Below are 17180 nucleotides of genomic sequence, written 5' to 3'. Positions count from 1 at the left end.
GGGGGGTGGGGGGGGTTGGGGTGGGGAGTGCTGGGGGGTGGGGAGTGTTGGGGGTTGGGGAGTGTTGGGGGGTGGGGGGTGTTGGGGGGTTAGTGTTGGGGTGGGGAGTGTTGGGGGGTGGGGGGTGTTGGGGGGTGGGGAGTGTTGGGGGGTGGGGAGTGTTGGGGGGTTAGTGTTGGGGGGTTGGTGTTGGGGGTGGGGAGTGTTGGGGGTGGGGGGTGTTGGGGGGTTAGTGTTGGGGGGTGGGGGGTGGGGAGTGTTGGGGGTGGGGTTGTTGGGGGGTGGGGAGTGTTGGGGGGTGGGGAGTGTTGGGGGTGGGGAGTGTTGGGGTGGGGGGTTATTGGGGGGTGGGGGTGTTGGGGGGTGGGGGGTGTTGGGGGGTTAGTGTTGGGGGTGGGGGGTGTTGGGGGTGGGGAGTGTTTGGGGGTGGGGGTGTTGGGGGGTGGGGGGTGTTGGGGGTGGGGGTGTTGGGGTGGGGGTGTTGGGGGTGGGGAGTGTTTGGGGGTGGGGAGTGTTGGGGGGTGGGGGTGTTGGGGGGTGGGGGTGTTGGGGGGTTAGTGTTGGGGGGTGGGGGTGTTGGGGGGTAGGGGTGTTGGGGGGTGGGAGTGTTGGGGTGGGGGTGTTGGGGGGTGAGGGTGTTGGGGGTGGGGGTGTTGGGGATGGGGGTGTTGGGGGGTTGGTGTTGGGGGGTGGGGGTGTTGGGGGTGGGGGTGTTGGGGGTGGGGGGTGTTGGGGGGGTGTTGGGGGTGGGGGGTGTTGGGGGTGGGGGTGTTGGGGGGTTGGTGTTGGGGGGTGGGGAGTGTTGGGGTGGGGGGTGTTGGGGGGTTGGTGTTGGGGGGTGGGGGTGTGGGGGTGGGGGTGTGGGGGGTGGGGGTGTTGGGGGGTTGGTGTTGGGGGGTGGGGGTGTTGGGGGTGGGGGCGTTGGGGGTGGGGGTGTTGGGGGGTTGGTGTTGGGGGGTGGGGGTGTTGGGGGTGGGGGTGTTGGGGGTGGGGGGTGTTGGGGGGGTGTTGGGGGTGGGGGGTGTTGGGGGTGGGGGTGTGGGGGGTTGTGTTGGGGGGTGGGGGTGTGGGGGTGGGGGTGTTGGGGGTGGGGGGTGTTGGGGGGGTGTTGGGGGTGGGGGTGTTGGGGGTGTAAGGTGCTGGGGGGGGTGGGGAGACAGTGTCAGGGAGGGGTGTTGAGAGCTGGTGTGTGAACTCCACCCCCCAGGATGCTGCCTTGTGCTGGGCAGAGTGAGGAGGAGTTAGAGACTGAGTGGTTTGGGGGGGGGGAGAGGATCGCTTTCTCCTCCCGCTGGAGCTGCCTGGATTCGGCGAGCGGTGGGAGTTGGATGTCGGTGAAAAGCGGCTCCGGATTTGCGCATTGAAGCCCGAAATCCAGTGAGAAAAGCGGAGAGGGTGAGTGCTGGGGGAGGAGGAGAGATTGCAGAGATTGTCCAGCTTTGTGTTTGCAATACCGGCGACATCCCCCCCGGGGCTGTCCCTGGGAAGCTCTCATCCCCCCCGGGGCTGGTTTATTTGCTCGGGGTTATGGCTATTTGGTTATCTGGGATGGCTGAGTGATTGCAGCAAAAGCTTCAGCTCACAGAGCGGAGAGAACAGCTCCGGCTGAGTGAGAGAGGACTGCAGCTTAACAAAGAGAGAGAGACACAGAGAGAGAGACACACACAGAGACACAGGGAGAGGGAGAGAGAGACACACACAGAGAGACAAAGAGAGAGACACAGAGACAGAGAGAGAGAGACAGAGAGACACAGGGAGAGACAGAGAGATACAGACAGAGAGAGACACAGAGAGACACGGAGAGAGAGAGACAGAGAGACACAAACAGAGAGAGACAGAAAGGGGGACAGAGAGAGATACACACAGAGAGAAACAGACAGAGAGAGACAGAGAGGGAGACACACACACAGAGGGAGCCGGGGTGCAGTGACAGGCTGCATTAGAAAGGTGATCGATGGATCAGAGCAGTGTTAGCGGCTCACACTTTGTGTTGGGGAATCATTAACAATCTGTTGGGCAAATTTAAAAATACAATCCATGGCAGGACCTGATTAAAATTCAGGAGGGAGAACCTGGAAGCCATAGAGTTACATTTACATAGCGCCTGGCACAACCACCAGTGTCTCAGTTTTACAGCCGTCGGGGAATTGTGAAGTGCAGTCACTCTTGTAGCCGCTTTGTGCACAGTAAGATCCCACAAGCAACAATGTGAGAACCACCAGGTAATTAATCTTGGCAATGTTGAGATGAATGTTGGCGAAAGCTGGTTGCTATTCTTCTTTGGAATAGTGCCATGGGATCTTTCACATCCGCCAGAGCAACCAAGCCTCAGTTTAACATCTCACCTGGAAGCGGGCATCTCCGGCAATGCAGCACTTCCTCAGAGCTGCCTTACAATCAGCCTGGATTTCTCTGCTCAGGCGAGTGGGAGTTGAACCGGGAGCTCTGTGACTCAGGGACAAGAATGCTGCCAAATGAGCCACATCTGACATAGTAAATTGTTTTAATTCCAATTATTGTTACATGTTCTTGAGTCACTGGAATGGGGCCATGAGGCATATCCCCTGGTCTCACACAGCATAGTCTGGGAGAGATAATAGAGAGAGACTATTTGCTGCTGACACAAGCTTTGTGTAACAAATCCCATCTTTCAGAACAAACCGTGCCACAGGGTAATCTGGAGACAGCCAAGATCAGGGCATTGGTACCATCCTGGTCTAATCTCTGAACAACATCCTCAACACCCACACCATCACAGTGCTGACTGTGATACAGAGGAGTGGGCACGAGGGTGAGAGGGCAATCCTTGAAGTTTACTCATTCAAAGCAGTAATACCATGCTGCCTATCCAACTAAAAGTTCCTTCACTCGATTGAACAGGCGCCCTCTGGCATTCCTACACAGAGTGCAGAGCAAAATGGAACATGTTTTGAGACACCATGTACAATCTTCCATATGGGAAGCAAAAGGGAAAGTGCTGACTGGTTTGAGGCTAGCATCAATGTGATAGTACCTGTCATTGAAGTCAAGCAGCACATTTTCATTAACTACACGAGAGATCTGAGCGAAAAGATTCTGAATGTACAAAGAGTTGCTTGAAATAAAGTCGAAAATGCAGTGAGGGAGTTTGCTTGTGACTACTGGCTACATCTCTGCCAAAATACCTAGGTGTTCTGCACCACAGGGAATGTTTGAAGGGATCAAAAAGGCAACAGGTCCATCAGCAAAGAAAACAACCCCATTGGAAACAGGTGTGGAGATCATCACCGACTGTGATAGAGAGTGGGAGAGATGGTGGAACACTAACTCGAGTTGTATCCTAGGGAGATACACAGTCACTGAGAAAGCTAGAAACATCAGAGAGAGAGCCTGCCCATCATTGCAGAGCAAAGCTATTGACTCACTCACTCCAGCTGCTGATACAACACTGTCTGAACTCAGTAAGCACAGGAAACTGGCACTTCTGAGATTGTCTGCTTGAATTTCTGTGTCTCTGCTGGAGAGAGAGTGCAGAACTCCAGGATGCAAAGACTGTGACCCTGTACAGGAACACAGCTGGCCACAGTGATTGCAACAACTGTGGAGGAATCCCCCTGTTGAGAATTGTCGGAAAAGTATTTGGCCTTGTTATCCTTGCCAGACTGCAGATCCTGACTGAACCACATCTATTCCGAATCCCAGTGTGGTGCCAGAACTGGAAAATCTGTAAACAAGATCTTCTCAGCTCAGCAGTTGCGAGGGCAATCCCATGGACAAAAGAGATCACTGTGCATATTCCCTTCATCGAGCTCAGGAAGACCATGTGAGCTGAGGCAGTCTATTTAAGCTGCTGGAGAAAATCTACTGCCCAATAAACCTGTCCAAGCCCTGCTCAGGGGGTTACTTGATATGCCACACTGAGGAGCAAATAGACAGATAAACTCATGCCTGTAAGGAGTTTGCTTTGCCCATCAGCATCAGGAGGACAAATGTCATGGTCCAAGATGTTGCCATTCTGCCATCCATCAGCTGGGCTCAAGATGTAACATTATTAGACAACGAACCAAGAACTATCCTTTGGGCTGAGCACACGTCATACTCTCACATATGCATTACCACTGGGTGAATGGTCTACTGTGCTAGATAGATTGTCTCAATAGTGCTGCTGTAATGTGAGATCCTATATTAGCTGGGGTGCTGCTCACTGTCCTTCATTTACTGCTGTGGAAATCAATGCCAGAGGATTTAAAGCTGTTTTCATATTTCTGGAAAATATTTGATATTGATCATTTTAAGGATCGCTAAGGGTGAACCAGCTTCCTAGACGTAAAGAGAAGTATCAAAGGATCTGACAAATTGCCCATGATCTGAAACATCCACAAAACCAGAGAATCCAGCCCAAAATCAAAATCAAATGGTTGATCCGTCAAAATTTCTGCCCTGCTTGCAATGTTCCTGGTATGGGTGGGACTGGAAAATCCTGGCCATTAACTCTGCTTCTCCCTCCACAGATGCTTCCAGATCTGCTATTTGTGGCATTTCCTTTTTATCAGGCAGATTGGTTGGAGACCCAAATAACCTTTCTGCTGCCTTTTCCCCATTGGATTATTGGTGATGTGGTAGTGAGACATGTCCATTTCTGTGCATTTCAGGGAAATATAAAATGTAACATTATACAATACAAATTGAATATTTCTTAAAGGTGGATCTGGGGTAATCTAGCTATGTCTGCTAATTATATTTGGGTGAATTTATTACAGTGCATACTGTTAAAGAAACAGCTACATTACTACTTGATATTCTGGTTTGTTTGCGGGAATATTTGGTTAAAAAGCGACGCAGAGTTTGCAGGCACTAGTTGCAACTTGCAGAGGATGGGGGCGTGGTCTTGAACGTCCTGACGTCTTTTATTAGTGGGTGGGGCTAATGTCATGAAGTCAGTTTCCCGATCAGATGGGTGGGGCCAGAACGCTGACGTCATACGCCCACTGATTCGAACGTGAGGGAGAGGAGGGCGGGGAAGGCGTCATGACGTTAGCCGCCCTATCTGAACGTGAGGGAGAAGTGGGCGGGGCCAGCGTTCTGAGGTTGCTGCCGCCCTATCTGAACGTGAGAGGGAAGTGGGCGGGATTGATGTCAGACGTCCTATCAGACAGGCGGGGCCAGCGTGCAGACGTCATGCGCTTGATGTCTTGGGGAGGCTTTAAACAAAATGGCGGCTCGGGCTGAGGTCGGTGCGGAGCGGTTTTAAATTAAATTTTAATGTCGAAGCGTCGAGTGTGGAGATTGTGGGTAAGGATCGTCTTCTCCATTGTTTCGTTTAGCATCCACGCGTAGAAACATAATTTTCACCTTAAACCGTCGCCCATTGATCGATCCTGAGGTCCCGCTTTGTGTGAGGAGGGGGCGTCCGCCGCCCATCCCCCCACCCGCGGGCCCCGGTCTCCGGGCCCCCATTCTCTCCCCGAGAGCCGGACCGAACACTGCGGCCCACGCCTCCGCGACAGACCCCTGCTCGGCCCGACCTGCGGAATCCCGGTTTCTCCTCCTCACTGCTTTACCTTGGCGTTCTGAGATCCCAGTGAGTTTGATGCCCCCGTTCTCTCGCTGCAGTTTTTTTTGATTTTATTATTGTCACATGTATTGGTATACAGTGAAAAGTATTTTTTTTTGCGCGCTTTACAGACAAAGCAAATCATTCCTAGAGTACATAGGGGAAGGGGAAGGAAAAGGGTACAGAATATAGTGTTACAGTCATACAAAGATTAACTTTACATATGGTAGATCTCTCATGAGGCGGCACGGTGGTTACATTGTGGCCTCACAGTGTCAGGGACCCGGTTCGATTCGCGGCTTTGGGTCATTGTCTGTGTGGAGTCTGCACATTCTCCTATGACTGCGGATTTTCTCTGGATGTTCCGGTTTCCTCCCACAATCCGAAAGATGTGCTGGTAAGGGTGCATTGGCCATGCTAAATTTTCCCTCTGTGTACCTGAACACGCACTGGAGTGTGGTGACTAGGGGATTTCCAAAGTAACTTCATTGCAGTGTTAATGTAAGCTTACTGTGACTAATAAATAAATATTAACTTTACTCCATGCAGTATGGTACTGATTGTAAGATCTTTGCAAAGGAAAGCAAGATAAAATATTTCTCATTGAACATCAGCCCCCTCAATCAATCTATCCTTTGTGTCTTTGGAGTTGTAATGTCAAAAGTAAGTTGAGGTCATCTAATCTAAAAAAAATTTCAGCCAGCAAGTATTACCCCATCTGAATTCTGAGAGATACTAGGTGTTTCTCGGATTTATCACATGGACATAACTGCCCTTATTCATTTGGACCTTTTACATAAGAACATAAGAAATAGGAGCAGGAGTAGGCCATCTAGCCCTTCGAGCCTGCCCCGCCATTCAATAAGATCATGGCTGATCTGTCGTGGCTCAGTTCCACATTCCCGCCCTCTCCCCATAACCCTTAATCCCCTCGCTTATCAAAAACCCATCAACCCGCGTCTTAAAAATATTTAGCGAGGCAGCCTCCACCACTTCAACGGGCAGAGAATTCCAGAGATTCACCACCCTTTGAGTGAAGAAGTTCCTCCTCAACTCTGTTCTAAACCGTCCCCCCTTTATCTTGAGGCTGTGCCCCCTAGTCCTACTGTCCTTTCTGAGCGGGAAGAGTCTCTCCACCTCTATCCTATCCATCCCATTCATCATCTTATATGTCTCAATGAGATCTCCCCTCATTCTTCTAAACTCTAACGAGTACAAGCCTAGTTTATTCAGCCTCTCCTCATAGCTCAACCCCCTCAACTCTGGTATCAGCCTAGTAAACCTCCTCTGCACTCCCTCCAAGGCCAAAATATCCTTGCGTAAGTGCGGCGACCAAAACTGCACACAGTACTCCAGCTGCAGCCTCACCAGTGTCCTATACAGCTGCAGCAAGACCTCCCTACTTTTATATTCAATCCCCCTCGCTATGAAGGCCAGCATCCCATTCGCCTTCCTGACCACCTGCTGCACCTGCAGGCTGGGTTTTTGCGACCATGCACAAGGACCCCGAGGTCCCTCTGCACCGTCGCCTGCTGCAGTTTTTCGCCACGTGAGTAATAGTCCTTCCTACCATTATTCCTACCAAAGCGGACCACCTCACACTTGCCAACATTAAATTCCATTTGCCAGTTCCTGGCCCATTCGCCCAGCCTATCTAGATCCTTCTGCAGACTCCCCACACCCTCCGCGCAATTTGCCGTTCCACCAATCTTGGTGTCATCAGCAAATTTCGACACCACACACTCGGTTCCCTCCTCCAGATCATCTATATAAATGGTAAATAGCTGAGGCCCCAGCACCAACCCCTGGGGCACTCCACTAGTCACCAACCGCCAATCTGAATAGCACCCATTAACCCCCACTCTCTGCCTCCTATTTGACAACCAATCCTCTATCCACGCTAACACCCTACCCCCAACTCCATGCCCCCTTACCTTCTGCAATAACCTCTTGTGAGGTACCTTGTCAAACGCCTTCTGAAAATCAAGAAAGACCACATCCACCGGCTCTCCTCTATCCACCGCCCTAGACACATCCTCATAGAACTCCAATAAATTTGTCAGACACGACTTCCCCTTAACGAAACCGTGCTGCGTCTGCTCTATCAAGCAATTCCCCTCAAGATGCCTCGCTATTTCCTCCTTGATGACGGATTCTAACATTTTACCTACAACAGACATTAAACTAACCGGCCTATAATTCCCTGCCTTTTGCCTGCCACCGTTCTTAAACAGCGGCGTAACATTAGCCGTTTTCCAATCTTCCGGCACTTCCCCGGAATCCAGCGACGTTTGGAAAATAACCACCAAGGCATCCACTATCACCTCCGCCATTTCTTTCAGAACCCTCGGATGCATTCCATCCGGTCCTGGGGACTTGTCCACAATCAGTCCCTCCAGTCTGTCGAGCACCGCCTCTCTAGTAACAATAATGTCATTGAGACCCTCCAGTCCTACCACCTTTCCATCGCTAACACCCAGCAAATTATTCACGTCCTCCTCCATGAAGACAGAAACAAAAAAGTTATTCAAGACCTCAGCCATTTCCCCATCCCCTACCACTAAGTCCCCCCTCTCATCCCCTAAGGGTCCAACGTTCACCCTAGCCAGCCTCTTCCTTTTTATATATTTATAAAAACTCTTCCTATCCTTTTTTATATTAAGCGCTAGCCCAGCTTCATAGTTTCTCCTACCCTTCTTTATCAACTTCTTTGTCAATCTTTGATGACGTTTAAACCTCTCCCAATCCTCTTCTCGCCCACTACTCTTAGCTACTCTAAACGCCTCCGCTTTTAATTTAACACTTTCCTTCACCTCCTTCGTTATCCACGGCTTATTACCTCTCCTCCTACAGTCCTTTTTAACCATCGGAATAAATTTCTGCTGAGCACCAAGAAAGATCTCCTTAAAGATCCTCCACTGCTCCTCAGCAGACCTACTTTCCAACGCGCTCCCCCAGTCAACATTCGCCAATTCTTCTCTCATCCTACCGTACTCCCCTCTGTTCAAACAAAGGATGCGTGTCCGGGAGCCCACTTTCTCCTCCTCCATCTGCACCAGAAACTCCACCATACAGAACATGAATTCATGAGTTTGTGTAATGCATATCATTTTTTGATTTTTTTATTGTCACGTGTATTGGTATACAGTGAAAAATGTTATTTTTTGCGTGCTGTACAGATAAAGCAAATCATTCATAGAATAAGTGGGGAAGGGGAAAGGAGAGGGTACAGAATATAGTGTTACAGTCATACAAAGATCAACTTAATATTTGGTAGATCTCTCATGAGGTGGCACAGTGGTTAGCACTGCTGCCTCACTCAACTTCTCATGTCCAGTGGAAAAATAGGTAATTTGAGAGTTAATGGCACACCAGAAATGAGGAGTAGAAGCAATTTTCATACAAAGGAAAGTGTTTGAATGTAGAATTTAATGGTTTAATTACCAGGATGTATGTGGAATGACGTGAATAATCTGGATTTTTGTTATGACCTAACTGCATTTCTTGCATTAGTCATTAATCATGGAATGTTACAGCAGAAGGAACTGTGATTATGCACCACATTTTTCATGTTCTTCCCCCCACTTGAGGCAGCTTGTCCGGTCCCATTTGTCTGCTCAGTCCTCAACCTTTCATATTTTTCCAGGAATTATTTAATTCCTTAACAAAATTTAATATTCTGTTTTCATTGCAGTTTATGGCAGAACATTTCAATCCAACCACCTTCCATGAAAGTAAATATTTTTCTTGTTTGATTTTTTTGCCCTCTTGTCCACAACTCTTTGACACAATGGAAGCCGTTATTATTTACTTTACCACAACCCTTCACAATATTCAATGCCTCACTCAACCTTCTCATCTCCAGTGGAAAGAAATCCTAAATTTAATGAATAATTCTAATTAATAACTAACTCCTAATGCTAGGTGACATCCCAGTGAATCTATGACCTATCTTTTCCCCTAACATAGTTCACACTACACTAACAACCCCCAACTCACTTGGCCCAACCTCTCCTCACATAACAATGCTGCCATCCTGGGAATTTGTCCGGTGAATCTTTGCTGCACCTCTCTATGGCAAATGTATCCTTTCTTGGATAAGGAGACTGAAACTGCACACACTAATTCAGGTGTGATCTCATCAAGACCCTGTAAGTCATCTTTGCTCCTGTACTCAAGTCCTAAGAACATAAGAAATAGGAGTAGGAGTAGGCCATCTAGCCCTTCAAGCCTGCCCCGCCATTCAATAAGATCATGGTTGATCTGAAGTGGATCATTCCACTTTCCCGCTCTCTCCCCATAACCCTTAATTCCCTTGTCTATCAAAAACCTGTCTACCCTTGACTTAAATATATTCAGCGAGGTAGCCTCCACCACTTCAAGGGGCAGAGAATTCCAGAGATTCACCCCTTTGAGTGAAGAAGTTCCTCCTCAAATCCGTTCTAAACTGCCCCCCCCTTATCTTGAGGCTGTGCCCTCTAGTCCTGCTATCATTTCTAAGCGGGAAGAATCTTTCTACCTCTACCCTCTCCATCCCCTTCATTATCTTATACGTCTCTATAAGATCCCCCCTCATCCTTCTAAACTCCAACAAGTACAGACCCAGTCTATTTAGTCTCTCTTCATAGGCCAACCCCCTCATCTCCGGTATCAGCCGAGTGAACCTCCTCTGCACTCCCTCCAAAGCCAATATATCCTTCCACAAGCGCGGCGACCAAAACTGCACACAGTACTCCTATTACTTCCTATTAGACAGCCAATCCTCTATCCACGCTAACACCTTACCCCCAACTCCGTGCACCCTAACCTTCTGTAGCAACCTTTTATGAGACACCTTATCAAACACCTTTTGGAAATCTAAAAACACCACATCCACCGGTTCCCCTCTGTCTACCGCACTAGTCACATACTCATAGAAATCCAATAAATTCGTCAAATACGACTTCCCCTTAACGAAGTCCTCTTGCAATGAAGGCCAATATACCATTTGTCTTCCTAACTGCTTGCTGCACCAAATGCTTACTTTCAGTGACTGATACTTTTGAACATCAACATTTTTCAATCTATCACTATTTAAATACTCTGCTATTCAGTTTCTCCATCTGAAGTGGATAACTTCATATTTATCTACATTATATTGCATCTGCCATATATCTGCCCACTCACTCAACTTGTTTAAATCACTTTGAAGTCTCTTAACATCCTCCATTCAATCTTACTCCTTGTTCTTGCAATCTCTGTATCCAGATACTTAGACAATGATGTTGTCTGCCTTTGTAGCCTCCTGGGTATTGTCCAATGTAACCACACACCAAGTTTTCACTGCTCCATTTTATAATTGAAGATATATTTACTTTCTCATTTAAGAGGTTGCAATCCTGCAAAAAAAAATTCTTGTTAGTATTGGTACATTGAATTTTAATATGCCCAGTCAAAGAATGGAATAATTCTGAGACTATCTGTTGGTGTTCTTTTAGATAGTGTAATTCATATGGTATATGTGTTGCTCTTTTTATTGTTTCTAATAATCAGTTATAATTCCAAATATGGACAAACTTTAAAATGTTAATAGCCATCAAATTGTCCAGATCTGGGAGTAATGTTGCTTTTGCTTCCATTTGTGCCTTGAAATGATGATTGAAGATGCTGGAGCATGTTTAATCACCATGCAGATGATTTATTTTGTACCATTTTAAATGGAGCAGAAGTTATGGAACAAATAACCTAATGGGAGTCTATTCCAGATGATTTTTGAATTCTCTTTCAAGTTACAACTGTAAATTGTTATTTCTAGATTAAATGATTGCTGAAGTCTACATAATTGAGTAATTCACATGCTTAACTGATCATAAACTCAGTTGAACTTGATGGTGTAGACTCTACTGGATATTCTGTTTCTAGCTGCACAATAAAAACTCTACGATTCTTGAAATGAAACAATAGGTTGACGTTGTGTAAGTTGGAATTGGAGTGATTTTTGTCCATTATATGCCTTTTTTGACCGGTATAAAGTTGGGGATGCAGATTTCCTCAAATGCAAATACATGAAATTGTGCAAATTTTCAAACCATGATTTTGTACTCAAGATCAGAGCTTTTGAAAAAGCTGACACCCCTTTTCATGGTAAGAAGTCTCAAAACACCAACAGGTTTATTTGGTAGCAACCGATACTAGCTTTCGGGGCTCTGCCCCTTTGTCAGGTGAGTGGCCATTCCTGTTGGACTTTAACCTGATGTTGTGAGACTTCTTACCGTGTTTACCCCAGTCCAACGCTGGCATTTCCACATCATGACCCTTTTTTCATGGCAGTGAGACCCAATTATGTTGATTTTATAAACAGAAATTAATGTTTCAGGTGGCTGACATTTTTCCCAAAAAGCACTTTGAACTTCAGGCAGAGACTCACAGTTGACATCTTGTCCAGAAGTAATTAACTTTTCTTCACTGTCAGTCAGTGTTCAGCCTCACTATTCTCGTGTTTTGAATTTGTTTTTTAAATATTTGAAGATGCAATGTCTATATAATACCAAAACTATTTTACTCCTTTCTGCTTTTAAATTATTTGAATAAATACGTGCTTAAGTGTGAAGTGCTTAATTGTGAATTGTACAGAATACGTAGTTTGCAAACTGAAACATGTTATATCGTAATCCAGCAGTTTGGAGCTACCAGCTTGCAGTCATCCCAGGTAGTCAAGACTCTTCTACATATATAAAATACACTTATTGGAAGCAGGCTTGCTGGGGCACCGTGTCGGAAGTCTGGGAGCTTTTTTTGATAATAGCGTATCACTGGCAGATATAATACTGGAATATGGAGCAGGGTGTTACTTGAAATTCAACAAGGGAGCTCTACACCACAACATTTTTACAGAAGTTGTTCTATTAGGCCAGAAGTAATATAACAATTCTACAGTTGATACTGCTCACCAGTTGGTTAATCAGGAAAGATTTTCAGTTTCTCTGAACAAGTGTTTTAATGGGCATTACTTTATATTCTGGTTTGCTGAAGGAATGTTTACTTAACTAATCTGAATTATTTCCACAAATGTTCAATTAGCTGTGAGGTTCATTTTGAAAATTTAAATAAAAAGTCCTATAATTATGTTAAATGTTTTTTCTCCCAAACAAAGCTAATTGAGACCCCACCTAATATATATTCAGGGGTGGGCTGGGCGGGGGGGAGTGGTTTGCAGGGTTTCTGGTGGTGAATCTGCCAGAATTCTGCATCTGAAAGCTATCCTTTTGTCCCAGTTGGAGTGCATGTAGGAAGATTGCTGAAGTTCAGTTTTAGAGCTTCCACAAAGTGAAGAATCCCCATGGATAATGTTAGTCTAATCATCATTGTGCAGTTATAATCTTTCATGGAATGTATTCAACCCAAATGTTAGCATTCATTGTGAAGCTGCATGTGACATGGATTAAAACATGTCTTGCTCGGGTGGTCTTTGCTTCCTGTGAGCCCAGAGAGTGGAGGTTGTTTGTGTTCTAGCCCACCAAGGAAGACATTGAACTGGTTTTTATTCTGTCCTCTTTGGTGTCTATACTTTTGCTTTTCAGCAGATATTATTGTATAGTAACTTCCTCTCTCCTGTCTCCTCAACCCTCTCATTCTATATTACAATATCTTTATAGAATCATAGAACAGTGCAGAAGGAGGCCATTTGGCACATCAAGTCTGCACCAACCACAATCCCACCCAGGCCCTACCCCTTAACCCCATGCATTTCCCCTACCTAGTCCCCCTGACACTAAAGGGTAATTTAGCATGGCCAATCCACCTAACCCACACATCTTTGGACTGTGGGAGGAAATTGGAGCACCTGGAGGAAACCCACACAGACAGGGGGAGAATGTGCAGACTCCACACGACAGGAATCGAACCTGGGTCCCTGGCATTGTAAGGCAGCAGTGCTAATCACTATGCCACCGTGCCATGATATAAAGCACAGACAGCCTTTCAGCCCATCTGAATATGTGCCAGCTCCCTCATTTCCCCATATCCTTTTCCCTGAGCACTAATCCAAATCCCTCCCGAACAGTATTGCTGAATCTTCATCCACCACCATGTCAAACAGTGCACGCCAAGTCCCAACGACATTTTGTGCTTGAAAAAAAATGATTATTTTGTCGTCTCTGGTTCTCAAACCAACCATCCCAAATCAATACATGATGTTCACCAACCTTTCAGCTATTTGAAACAGCCCTCTATATCAGCTCCATACAAACCGCTCAAACACCATGGTTAAGTATCTTCCCAGTCTTTCCTTCTCTAAAGAGAGCAACTGTTGTTCCTCCTGTCTGTAATCCCTTATTTCTGGAACCATTCTAGTAAATCTTTTCTGAACTCTGTCCAAAATCTTCACTTATTCCTAAAATACAAGGCTGACAATTGGACAGAACACTCCAGCTGCAACTGAAATAGCATTTTTTGTATGTTTAGCATGACTTCCTGGCTTTTGTTCTCTACATCTATTCCTAAAGCCTGGGATTTGTATGCTTTATTAACTGCTTTGTTAACATGTCCTGCTGTCTTCACAGCTGTCCCAGGCTTGTTCTCCACACCCATTTGCTACTGGCAAGGTGAAATTTGGAGCTTTCATCATAACATTTACTTCACAGCAGGTTGGACTTCTGCTTATTGACTGGTTGGAACCTCCTAAACACTAACTATTTTGAGCCCTAAAACTACAAGCGGGATTTTGTTCTGCACTTTACAGGAAGTGGGAACATAGAACAAAAATGGAAATGAACAAATTTGCTTCAAAACTACATCAATATTTTGGCAAGCAGTGTGAGAAAAGTAGATCTATCCTGGATCTATATTTAGATCTGGATCAAAAATGGACAAGCTGATGGATTCTCCAGTGAGTTGTCTGATTTCAGGCTTAGAATACACCAGTAGTTGAGCTTTAATCTTGGGAGGCCCAAATTAAATTTCCTGTGTGAGTGATTTCCTTTCATGGGACAAGAGATGTATTGCAGTGGGTCTTACTAACTCCAATAAGGAGAAAAGAACATTAGCTGGGGTTTCTGACCCTGTTTAGAATTCATTGGCATCTGCAGGAAATAGATAATATGCATGCACACATTTGACTTACCGTTCCTGTTTATTGTAAGAAAAGGGCCTTTATGGGAGCGAAAAGAAGACATGAGAAAATGTTGGTCAAAGAGATAAGGCACCGTATTTTATGCTTTTATTTATAGATGTTGTTTTTTCCTCTCATTTTCATTGTCCTCTAGATTTATCTTTTTGGCGTATTTTTTTAAAATTTATTTTATTTATGGTTGTTATAAGTCGGCTTACATTAACACGGCAATGAAGTTACTGTGAAAATCCCGAGTTGCCACACTCAGGCACCTGTTCGGGTACACTGAGGGAGAATTTAACGTGGCCAGTGTACCTAACCAGCACGTCTTTCGGACCGTGGGAGGAAACAGGAGCACCCGGGGGAAACCCACGCAGGTACGGGAAGTATATGGGAATGATTCTGGTGTATCCTAAGCATGAAGTTAAATTTGAATGAGACTAATACAGGTTTCTGTTTTAATTAATAAACACAGTGTTAATTTCAAAGTCTCATTGCCTGTTCTAAAACTGGGGCATCAGTTTGAATAATATGCTGGCAGATTTAATAATCAAACATAGTTGATTCTGCTTTCTGGGATTTTAAAATTAATAAGTACTGTGCATATTGATAGAACCTGAGTGAATACAAATAATAAAATTGCCTAATAAAAATCAATTTAGGTACAGCCTGTCCATGAGAAGGCTTTGCAACAAACAAAACAGACAATTGCACCAAAATATGTGTGTGTGTATATACGAGGAACGTATGTGTATATATACCAGGAACGTATGTATACCAGACACACAGGTCAACTTCTGCATCTGCCAAACCTTTCCTAAAATGAGGAGTACTAATGAGCTTTGTTTCCAACTGTTTATCTCCTCTTCCCTTTTTCCAGCCTGTGAGCCATTAGCACCAAATGCAGTGCTGATTGTTGTCTTGTTTTTTCATTAGGATTTCCATTAGTTTTGCTGCTTTGATTATGGTTGTCGCTATGGCCCTAAGTGTTTAAGCAACAGCGTGTTGCCTGAAGCAGAAATACGAAATGACAGACTTTAACAGCATATATTTTATCTCTTCAAGAACGTATGTTAGGTCTGACCAGCGTTGTTTCTAATTTATAGATAATAAACAGGTGACGCATTGTGAAGTTCCATTATTAAAATTGAATATTTACCAATGGTGCTTAACAAACGTCAAATGTGTTATACTAAAGATGCCAATTTCCAACCAGTACACGTAGAAAATGATGGACAATTTGGCAGCCTTGAATCACATTGCATTCTACCCAGCAACAAGGGAGTTGTGCACATGGTATATGTGTGTGTGCACTGAACTTTAATGTTGGTAAGTGTGACCTCTTTCCTGACATTTAAGATTTTCTTTTCAATGATTTCAAAGTTCCCAGCCCAACTTGCAGTGGTGAGCAATTGCCTCTTGAAGTTGATCACGTATCTCCTGCCTTTTGTGTTCAGCTGTTATGTTTTTCCTTCTGCATTAACTGAATCTCAAATCAGTTTAAATTAATGTAAAAGTGATTGATGTAGCATGGTAAGTGATTTACTCTGTCCTGGTGTGAAATTGTAAATGATTGTCCTTTTGATAACAGAGCAATTTGGAAATATGATCTTTTTTCTTTGCGTTATTGTCAAAATTCACATTGAGTTTTTGTTTGGTTATGATTGTTTCCTAGTTGTTAGAGTTTCAGTTGTGTAGGTGGTTTCAGCATTGTAACCTTTCAGCTGTATATGTGTAACTCTTATATTTCTAAATAAGTTTGGACAGTAAATCTACAATGATGGAGTTTTTGGCTTTGGGTCTGGAATGCTATTTTATGTGTACCACCTAATGTACTGGTTTGGTGTCAGTTTTGTGTTATATAGCCCAACATAGGTGCTGACTGACAAACATGTTGTTTCTCACCATTGCTGTTCATAACAGAGCCCTTAACAAGGGGAGATAATTTCAGAAATATTTTTGTCCTTTGTTATCCATATGAAGGTTCTTTGTTTCTGAAAGGATCATTCTGTAAATGTGCAGTTCATCACAGAAATTTTTCTGAGTGAGATTGACTGTATTAACATTAGGCAGTGGTGAAGTTGCTGTGAATTTAGTGACCATTCCTGGGAGGAAGAAGCTCTAAATAAATCATCCAGCTTTTGTTTTAATGTGCATTCTGGGCTGGATATTGAAAGCAGAGTTAGAAATATGCATTGTGTGTAGACTGAATGCTGCCATTAAATCTACAATGAACCTTCCACACACCTGACGAAGGGACACCATTTCCGAAAGCTTGTGGGATTACTATTAAATAAACTGGTTGGACTCGAACCTGGTGTTGTGAGACTTCTTACTGTATTAAATCTACAATGCAGAAATGACAGCATGAGGTTCAAGCACTTCCTATGCCTCTTCATGAATGAAGAAACACATTTAATATTTTTCCTTTCCCACTCCCTCCTGTTTCAGCTGTTGACTTGGTGACTGAACAACTGTTTGACATTTCCCTTCTAGTATCACATCTAATGGCCAGTCTTCATGTCAACGCAGGCATTATGTGTTGGCGATGTTCATGTG

At 45.0% G+C, this 17180-nt stretch overlaps 1 protein-coding gene across 3 annotated transcripts in view; it reads left to right on the top strand.

Annotated features, from left to right (window-relative positions):
- Positions 1–1273: 1273 nt before the first annotated feature.
- Positions 1274–17180, top strand: part of LOC145350728 (E3 ubiquitin-protein ligase pellino homolog 1) — a 42224-nt gene continuing 26317 nt past the window's right edge. The window contains exon 1 of one of the 3 annotated variants that reach the window (XM_080199966.1): positions 1274–1395. The gene's annotated coding sequence lies outside the window, so the exon portion shown is untranslated. Of the gene's footprint in view, positions 1396–5160; positions 5272–15871; positions 15951–17180 lie in introns of those variants that run through there. The other 2 variants (XM_080199965.1, XM_080199968.1) reach the window with 2 other exon arrangements.

This window comes from Carcharhinus amblyrhynchos, chromosome 12, assembly GCF_965287045.1.
Source record: "Carcharhinus amblyrhynchos chromosome 12, sCarAmb.v2.hapA, whole genome shotgun sequence".
Lineage (NCBI taxonomy): Eukaryota > Metazoa > Chordata > Chondrichthyes > Carcharhiniformes > Carcharhinidae > Carcharhinus > Carcharhinus amblyrhynchos.
This window is presented reverse-complemented; position numbering and strand designations above follow the sequence as displayed.